The following is a 10,751-nucleotide window of genomic DNA, read 5'->3' as shown; positions in this document are numbered from 1 at the left end:
TTTGGATTAGATGGGTGCACCATTTTTACTTGCAAGATAGTTCCATCTGGTGGTTCCTTTATAGTGAACCTCCTCTCCCCTATGGAAGTCCCTTCTTATTCTTCAAGATCAGCTCCTTGCAGATTGTGGGGGTCAATCAGAAGTGATCTTTATGATGCAAAGTTGGGACAATATTTCTGAGCCCTTCTCGGGTCATCCTTATGAATTTTTGAGATTCAAAGGAACCCCAATGTCATAGGTTAAGGTTGTTTAGGAACCTTGGTGTTTACCAAGGCATAGTTTCATCCTTTGGCTTGCTTTGCTTGGGAGCCTAAGAACAAGAGACATGTTGTACTTTATTGATATTGATGCTAGTTGTGTCTTCTGTCCGGATCATGAGGAAAGCTATAGTCACCTCTTTTTTGCTTATAGTTGGACATCCCTCTTATGGTCAAAGGTGAAATCCTGGCTTCAGCTCTGTAGGGGTATGGCCACTATTAGTAGTGTTGTTTGGGGCCTCAATATCAGGGGGGGAAACGTTGTTGCCAGGATGAAAATGGTCTCCCTCAACATTGTTGTCTACTTGATATGGGAAGAAAGGAATCAAAGAGTTTTTGAAAACTCCTGCACACTGGTTGAATCTGTTTTTTTAGAGATTTTAGGTTTTATTCTACATGATATTGCACTTTCATGAGCACAATCATCCTTAAATTTATGTGAGCTGACTCTATTGGTGGTTGTTCTGGATTTCTCTCTTGTGGGATGTTGTCTTCTCTTCAATTTGCAGTCCATATAGTCTCTGCATCTGAGCTGATCGTATTTGTTGTTGCTGCTTCTCTTGAAGTTTTGTTATGCTGCATAATGCTTATGTCTGTCACTCCTTGTAATTTATGGTGCCCAAGGCGTCTTCTTTGTGTTTCCTGTTTTAGTTGGTGCCCAAGGCATCTTCTTGCCTACTTGTCTTGGCTTTTGTTTCGTGTTAGGTTGGGAACTTGAAATTTATGGTTCCTTACATAACAATTGTTTGCTAATTTTAACTTTTTAGTTATGACTTTGATGTAAATTTTTTTCAGGGAGTCTGTTCCCTGCTTTTGTAAATCACCGTATACGAACTTGTTGGTTTCTCCAGTACTATAAAATTTTGATATATTAATATACTTATATTTTGATAAAAGAAAAAAAAGCTATGCTCTCTCTGTTCAGGTTTTCTCTTTTTTATTCTATGTATATTCTTGATTACATATATATATATATATATATATATATATATATATATATATATATATATATATATATATAAAGTTGATGAATAACCCTCAAGTATTAAGTTACTGTAATTGAGTGTTATTTTAGCAAAACAGCTTAAGTTTAGGAATTAAAACTCAATAAGTTGTTTAATAATTTTCTGATGCGAACCTCGTGGTCACGCAACCCACACACAAAGACACCAATTCCCGGAAAGCCAAGTAAATCAGGTTTGATAGGAGTGTAACACAAAGATAACTTGTACCTAGGCACCAGCACTATTGGAAACGTAAACCCCCACCCAACGAATATTGATTCGTGAACGAGAAGTATAAGGATGATGCCATGAAGCCAGTTGTTCTTCGATAAGTCGTTTTCAGTTCTTTAGAGAACCAAGGAAGGGAGATTATCCCACCAACACACAACAAGTGCAGCAAAGAAGTTTATTGATATGAAAATTGCGTAACCTTACATGTTTGTTTATGCCTCTATTTATACTGACTCTAGACTTAAAGAAACCCTAATGGACCCCCCTTAGGTGGACTTATATGAAGCCCACTTACAATTGACCCAAATAAGTAATAATAACCCAAAAACTAAGAAGAAAATAATAAAAATAATAAAAATCCGAGAATTACCATCCTAAATATGCTAGAATTAAATTTGTGTTGCTGCCCCCTTTCCTTTGATGTTCTTGATTAGCTTGGATAAATTTTCTCCTTTGTTGCTGATTTAATTACTTTCCTTCATATGTTAGGAAAAGCATTAAATAGTCATCCCCTCTTTAGGAATAAGATATGGCCAACTTCCTTACTTAATTAGGAGAATAATAAGTTGTTGGCTTTTTATCCTTGTAGCATTAGGAAACAAAACAAACCTAACAAGGTTGGTATTGGGCTGGACATATCAACCCCTTGTTCCACATGAATTGGGCTCTTCTTGGACCTGAACTAGATGAATTAAAGGTTGTCCTTCATGCTCCTTAAATGTCCCAAACCCTTCTAGGTCCATCTTGCTCCATAAGTTCTGAACAAGCCCATTCAATGCTTCTTTAAGCTTTTTTGCCCTAGCTCTTGTGATTGGCCCAATTGGCACCTCCAATGGATCGTTGGCATGATTACGCTTAGTGTTGGGCTGATCTGCATCATCCCTTCTCGCTTCAAAAGGATTCGACCTCGAATCATTGCCTACATCAAACAAAGTAAGATCAGAAACATTAAAGGTAGCACTAACACCATACTCACCTGAAAAATTAACTTTATAGGCATTGTCATTGATCCTCTCAAGGATCTAAAATGGCCCATCTCCTCGTGGTTGTAGCTTTGATTTCCTATGGGCTGGAAATCTCTCCTTGCGCATATGCACCCAAACCCAATCGCCGGGCTGAAAGACAACATGTTTGCGCCCGTTATTGGCTTTAGTCGCATACACACGATTCCTCTTTTCAATCTGTTGCCGCACACTCTCATGGAGTGTTTTCACCACCTGTGCTTTACGATTATCATCCAAACTAACCCTTTCATCAACAGGCAAAGGAATCAAATCCATTGGAGTTAAAGGGTTAAATCCATACATAATTTCAAATGGTGAAAATTCAGTAGTAGAGTGCACACTACGATTATATGCAAACTCTATAAATGGCAAACAATCTTCCCAATTCTTTAAGTTCTTTTGAATGAGCAAACAAACCTAACAATCTTCCCCGTTTTGACCTAGGTAAACCTAAGACGAAATCCATCGAAATGTCTACCCATGGTTCCTTAGGTACAGGCAAAGGGGTATACAAGCCATGTGGTTGAGTCCTAGACTTTTCTTTCCTACAAGTTATGCATTTATCACATATGCGCTGCACATCTTTTTTCATTTTAGGCAAAAAAAAAATGCTCATGCAACACATCCAAAGTCTTAACAACACCAAAATGCCCCATCAACCCGCCCCCATGTGCTTCACGTACAAGCAATTCACGCATAGAACTTAATGGAACACATAATCAACTCTCTTTAAACAAATATCCATCAAGTCTATAAAACTTCCCAAAAGTCGAAGTTTCGCAAGCATTGTAAACATTAGAAAAATCACTATCATCCTTGTACAATTCTTTTGTGTGTTCAAATCCTAGAAATCTAGCATCCAAAGTTGATAAAAGAACATACCTGCGCGAAAGTGCATCAGCTACAATGTTTTCCTTTCCTTGCTTATACTTGATCACATACGAAAAGGTTTCAATAAATTCCACCCATTTAGCATGTCTCCTACTCAACTTACCTTGCCCTTTCAAGTGCTTCAATGATTCATGATCAGAATGTATCACAAACTCCTTGGGCCACAGGTAATGCTGCCACGTCTCTAGAGATCTTACCAAGGCATAGAGCTCCTTGTCATATGTAGGGTAATTCAAAGCTGCCCCATTAAGTTTTTCGCTGAAATACGCAATGGGCCTTTTATCCTGCATTAACACAGCTCCTATACCAATTCCTGACGCATCACATTCAACTTCAAAAGCTCTCGTAAAGTTAGGCAAAGCTAAAACAGGTGCCGAACAAAGTTCATCTTTCAACAAATTAAAAGCCTTATCTTGTTCATCATTCCATTTGAATCCAACAAACGTTTTAACAATTTCAGTTAAAGGTGCAGCAATAGTACTAAAATCCTTCACAAACCTTCTATAAAAACTAGCAAGTCCATGAAAACTCCTTACCTCACTTACCGATTTTGGTGTAGGCCAATCCTGGATGGCCTTAACTTTCTCCTTATCCACCTCGATACCCTGTGCAGTTACGACATAGCCAAGAAACACAATTTTTTCCATACAAAAGGTACACTTCTTAAGATTAGCATATAATTGCTCACTACGCAACACACTAAGTACATTACGCAAATGATCAAGATGCTCATTTAAGTTCTTGCTATAGATCAAAATGTCATCAAAATACACAACAACAAACTTACCTATAAACACACGCAATACATGATTCATTAAACGCATAAACGTGCTAGGCGCGTTCGTAAGTCCAAACAGCATGACTAACCATTCATACAAACCATGCTTAGTCTTAAATGCAGTTTTCCACTCATCACCCTCTTTCATCCTAATTTGATGGTACCCACTTTTTAGATCAATCTTAGAGAAAATACATGATCCATGTAACTCATCTAGCATGTCATCAAGCCTAGGAATAGGATGTCGATACTTTACCGTTATGTTATTGACGACACGACAATCAACACACATCCTCCATGTTCCATCCTTTTAAGGCACAAGTAGCACTGGCACAACACAAGGACTCATACTCTCACGAATGTAACCCTTCATCATCAACTCATCTACTTGCCTTTGAAGCTCCTTTGTCTCCTCGGGGTTGCTTCTATAGGCTGGACGGTTTGGAATCGAAGCTCCAGGCACAAGGTCAATTTGATGTTCAATCCCCCTTAATGGTGGTAATCCATTAGGGATGTCTTCAGGAAATACATTATCAAACTCCTGCATCAAAGAAACAGCCACACTAGGAATAGCAGAATCAAGATCGTTAGTGTTAAAATAAGCCTCCTTATACACAAGTAAGATCATTGGCTTATTAGTGAAAAATACAGATCTGATTTGAGATCCTTTTGCATAAAAATTAGGTTGTTTCTTTAATTTTTCCACACTACTATCATTACACAAGCTTACTTTCTTCACTCCTCGGTTTTTACCTCCACTCTCAACTGGTTTTATTAATGATTTAGGTTTAGCCGAATCTGATGGTTTTCTCTCACCATTGTCCTCACGTGAATTTTCACTCTTCCCATCCTCACATTCTTTTTTTAATTTGATTTGATCATCATACACTTTTTTTGGAGAAAGAGGTACAAGAGTGATGGTTTTACCATCCTTTACAATAGTGAACCTATTTCTAAACCCATCATGAATCGCTTTCCGATCAAACTGCTATGGACGCCCCAAAAGTAAGTGACTAGCATGCATTGGGACTACATCACACAAAATCTCATCAGAATACTTCCCAATAGCAAACGCAATCAAAACTTGCTTAGTAACCCTCACTTCACCACATTCATTCAACCATTGCAATCTATAAGGCCTCGTATGCTTAATACAACTCAGATTCAATTTCTTCACAAGGGTATCACTAGCAACATTAGCACAACTACCTGCATCAATTATCATGCTACATACCTTGTTTTGGATATGACATCGAGTGTGAAATATATTTTCCCGTTGCTGATCTACATCATTTTCTTTGATTTGCATGTTCAGCGAACGCCTTATAACCAAGGCCTCTCCCTCAACAGGATATGCAATCTCCTCATCACTACAATCCACCAAAGGTGGCATCTCTTCACTTTCAGATTTGTCACTTTCAGATTCAACCTCCCCATTGTCTCTTGTAAGCATAACTCTTCGGTTTGGGCACTGAGATGCAATGTGCCCCTTTCCTAAACACTTAAAGCATTTAATATCTCTATCATGAGCAGGTTGATATTCATATTTACCTTTCCCATCCGTATGAGTATCCTTTTTGGCTTTAGGTGATTCGGCCCTTGCATAAGGCTTTGGTTGGGCAGCCCCCTCTATCTTAAAATTCGGCCTCCATATTGAGGAAGATGATGCCAAATTGGTCTGAAAACGTGTACTGCCCCTTCTCTTTATTTGCCTCTCCACCTTCGTTGCCATATGGACCATGTCCTCCAATTCCACACAATGTTGTAATTCTACAACATTCACAATGTCTCTATTCAGCCCATTTAGAAATCTAGCCATAGTAGCTTCCCGATCCTCAATCACATTGGCCCGAATCATGGCGATCTCCATCTCCTTGAAATACTCATCCACGGACCTAGAACCCTGATTTAAACCCTTCAATTTCATATACAAATCTCTATAATAGTGGTTAGGCACAAACTGCCTTCTCATCAACACTTTCATCTCCTCCCACGACACTACCAGCCTCTCTCCACTCCTCCTTCTACTAATAACATTCTGATCCCACCAAATCAGTGCATAATCCATGAATTCAATGACAACCAATTTCACTTTCTTTGCCTCCGAATAGTTATGGCAATCAAAAATCCAATCCACCTTTTTCTCCCACTCCAAATATGCCTCGGGATCGTTTTTACCTTGAAAAGCATGTATTTTCAGTTTGATAGAATCCAAATCACCATCTAAATCAACATGTCCCCCAACACTACGGAATTTTTCCCTTTGGCCAAATTGGCCCCTAGTTCTATTCCCAAAATCCCTTTGGTTTCTAGGCTGCCGAAAACCTTCCCGATGGCCTATGGCCTCATCCTCAAAACCACCATCACCAATATCATCAACAGCCTTCTCAAAATCCTCATAATCAGCCCACCTTGCCCTTTCGGCCCTACTGCCACTGTTTGCTTTCGGTTCAGCCCCAAGCTTCCTCACATTTTGGGTGCTTGTACCAACCTCATTACCACGTTTCTCCACCCTATCAAGTCTATCACACACGTTTCCCATCACAAAATTCATCCTCTCAATCATCTGTGTCATGGCTTGCATTTGGAACGTAAGTTCTTCCTCGGGATGGGGTGGTGTGTTGTTTGGATCTGACATGATAATACCTGCAAAAATTGGTTAGTGGTAAAAAAAAATTATCCTCACATCGCTCGTGTTTCGCTCAAACACTCTTAATGTCCACACACGCTCACACCTCTCGTCTCACCTTCTTACGGTTCTTGCGAAACTGAAACCAACACCAAATAAAACCAACTTGGCAGCGCAATCCAAATATATCTATATATATGACTCAAGAAGCAATAAAAACCAAAAAACAAGCAAAACGAAACTGCGATGATAGTCTCACGAGTAGCAAGCGAGTCTATCCGAAATATGAACGAAACTGAAGACTTGAATAAAAAAAACAGAAACAAAAAATGAAAAATGATGAAACAACACCCAGATACGTTGGATATGATGAAAATAAATGGCAAGAAACGAAAACAATAGAAAGAAATCGAATTTCAAAAGTTAACGCAAAACAGACTTGTTTACGACGAGTTAAGTCCTAATCTGGAACCTAAAGTCAATGATGTCCAATTGAGCTAAAATTTCAGATATAGTGATCTACCAACCCAAATAGACAGAATATGAAATTTGAGCAACTTACGATAAGGTTTGATAAACTGACACAAAAACGTTATGAATCAGACCTAATTAGACCAGAATTTGAAACCCAAAGTAAACAATATCCAATTGACCCCAAAATCAATATGTGGTGTGATTAGGGTCTCAGTAATAACAAAATAAAATTTGAGCTCATTCTGACTTGATTTGGTCAAATTTTCCTTTGTTTAGTTTTTTTTTTTTTTTTGCGGCTGAAACAAACGAATGCCTAATTGAATGACTTTTTTTTCTTTTTTTTCTCTCTTTTTTTTTATGCCACTGATATATTTTGGTCAGGAACCAAATGAAATAACCCTTTTTTTTTTTATATGATACCAAATCAAGAGAAGAAGAAATTGGACACTAAGGAAATTTTTTTTTTCTGCGGAAACAATATGAAACAAATTTCAGAAGGATATAACTTGATTAATGGAGCCAAGCTCTGATACCAAATGATGCGAACCTCGTGATCACGTGGTCACGCAACCCACACACAAGGACATCAATTCCCGGAAAGCCAAGTAAATCAGGTTTGATAGGAGTGTAACACAAAGATAACTTGTACCTAGGCACCAGCACTATTGGAAACGTAAACCCCCACCCAACGAATATTGATTCGTGAACGAGAAGTATAAGGATGACGCCATGAAGCCAGTTGTTCTTCGATAAGTCATTTTCAGTTCTTTAGAGAACCAAGAAAGGGAGATTATCCCACCAACACACAACAAGTGCAGCAAAGAAGTTTATTGATATGAAAATTGCGTAACCTTACATGTTTGTTTATGCCTCTATTTATACTGACTCTAGACTTAAAGAAACCCTAATGGAACCCCCTTAGGTGGACTTATATGAAGCCCACTTACAATTGACCCAAATAAGTAATAATAACCCAAAAACTAAGAAGAAAATAATAAAAATAATAAAAATCTGAGAATTACCATCCTAAATATGCTAGAATTAAATTTGTGTTGCTGCCCCCTTTCCTTTGATGTCCTTGATTAGCTTGGATAAATTTCCTCCTTTGTTGCTGATTTAATTACTTTTCTTCATATGTTAGGAAAAACATTAAATAGTCCTCCCCTCTTTAGAAATAAGATATGGCCAACTTCCTTACTTAATTAGAAAAATAATAAGTTGTTGGCTTTTTATCCTTGTAGCATTAGGAAACAAAACAAACCTAACAAGGTTGGTATTGGGCTGGACATATCAACCCCTTGTTCCACATGAATTGGGCTCTTCTTGGACCTGAACTAGATGAATTAAAGGTTGTCCTTCATGCTCCTTAAATGTCCCAAACCCTTCTAGGTCCATCTTGCTCTATAAGTTCTAAACAAGCCCATTCAATGCTTCTTTAAGCTTCTTTGCCCTAGCTCTTGTGATTGGCCCAATTGGCACCTCCAATGGATCGTTGGCATGATTACGCTTAGTGTTGGGCTGATCCGCATCATTTTCTATGACCAATTAGAAATAAAAGAAAGAAACTACATCAATTTCCAACTATTACACAGAACATGATATTGAGCTTGAGACAAAGCTTTCTGCACCAAGCGGCTGGAATTATTCCAGCTGTTTAGGCCGCACAAATGGCAACCCTTATATGCATATTTTTCAGGTTCATGGAGTTACACACACAATTTTTTCTAAGCACACACAATCTTTACTATATAGAGCTGACATTATTTTTTGCATGAATGACACAATTCATTACTAGTATTGTCACCAACAAGACGTCATGGTTAGCCAATTATTTTTTTTCTATACTATCAATTTTCCAATAATAATATGTTTTCTTCTCCATGAAAAAATTTCAAGATTTATATGTATGAATATACTCAGTTACAAGAAAAAATCATATCACATCCTTGACCACTCAGAGCTATAAATACCCATACAAAGCCAGGTCTTGGCCATAAAAAATACCAAACCATGCCACATAAGTTCTAGCTACATAAAAGCTTAAGTAGTCACAGCTAGAGCCAGTCAGGCTATATAATTTATAGCTAGCACATGCACAGGCTATACACATAAACATTCCCTTCACCTTCATTATTCTTTTCTATATTATTTTTCTACTATATTTTACTAACTCAAGCGCCCATCTATATCTTGTTTCTTAAGTGACTGTTTTCCAAATGAATGTCTAGACCAGCTCAAGCAGGACGTAACAATAATAAAAAAGAAAATGAAGAGCAAAACTTGAGCGAAAATTTCTAATGGATAAGTTGTCTACTTTGAGATTGAAGCAAGAAATATAAAAAATGTTGTTGAACTTACGGCAGTCAAAGGAATTATTGGACAACATGAAAAGAAACATTCTCAACCAAAAAAAAAAAAACTAGAAGACAATGCAAATTACAACATATATATAAAAGAGAAAAAGACTTTTAACCCTTCAAGTAACAATCAGCAAACCTAGCAGCACGCCATAAACATGGCTTGTCACTTGTCGCACGTGTGCGGCGGCGCGGCGATCGTCCACCCTCAAGGAAAAAACGGAAAATATTTATTCTTGGCAAATAGGGAGAGACAAGGAAATTCTTGTCTCTACAAGTGAAAATATGGACAGGGAGTCGCCACCTAGTATTTTGGTTACTAGGAACCTTAACTGGTCTTTAGAGATCGGGTACGGAGACTGGTTGCGTAAAGGGAAGGTATTAGCACCCCAACTACGCCCTACCTAAGGTAAGCTGCATTGTTTTAATGTCTGATAAAATCTAAGGTCGTGTTGTGGTTTTTTATTGTTCGGAATACGCATTACATGTAATGTCATACCCCAGGTTCTATTGTCTAAAAAAAAAAGAATTAAATATCCGGAATATGCATTACGTGTAAAGTCATACCCCGGATACTAAGAGCCAAACAAAAATTTTTGTTGTTTTTGAAATATTGGCCAATATTCTCTTGACTTTAATAAACTGGTTATTAAAGCCAAAATGCATGCTAAAACATTTTTTTTGTGTATGAAAAAAATACAATATGAATTTTTAGCTTTGAGACACTTGGCCGTATGCACAAAAACATTTTTTTCTTTTTTTTCAATTTTTTTGTATTTTTGGAAGTTTTTTGACGAAAACCGGGTATTTTAATATCAGATTTTTGTATTTTTAACAACATAAAATACCACCCAATATTAATCAAAATGACATAAAAACTACGCGGAAAAATTATAAAATGCTGAAACAAATATTTTTGATTTTTTTTCTTTGAAATGGGCCGGGTCAGGCCCAAATACATGGGCTGGGCCGAACCTGGCCCAAATGCATGGGTTGGTCACTGTGTACATAGTAACCGGGGGTACTGTACACACAGTGACCAAAGAATTAATTAGCAAATGCACAGTAATGTGAATTAATTAGCCAGTTACTGTGCATAGCACAGTAACTAGCTAATTAATTCTGC

General features: G+C 37.6%; 1 pseudogene; it reads right to left on the bottom strand.

Moving 5' to 3' along the window:
• Window positions 1–430: 430 nt before the first annotated feature.
• Window positions 431–6,149, bottom strand: LOC140955637 (uncharacterized; annotated as a pseudogene).
• Between the last annotated feature and the right edge of the window lie 4,602 nt (window positions 6,150–10,751).

This window comes from Populus alba, chromosome 5 (genome assembly GCF_005239225.2).
Source record: "Populus alba chromosome 5, ASM523922v2, whole genome shotgun sequence".
In the NCBI taxonomy this organism is placed as follows: domain Eukaryota; kingdom Viridiplantae; phylum Streptophyta; class Magnoliopsida; order Malpighiales; family Salicaceae; genus Populus; species Populus alba.
The sequence above is the reverse complement of the archived record's forward strand: the minus strand, read 5'-3'. Positions and strand labels throughout refer to the sequence as shown.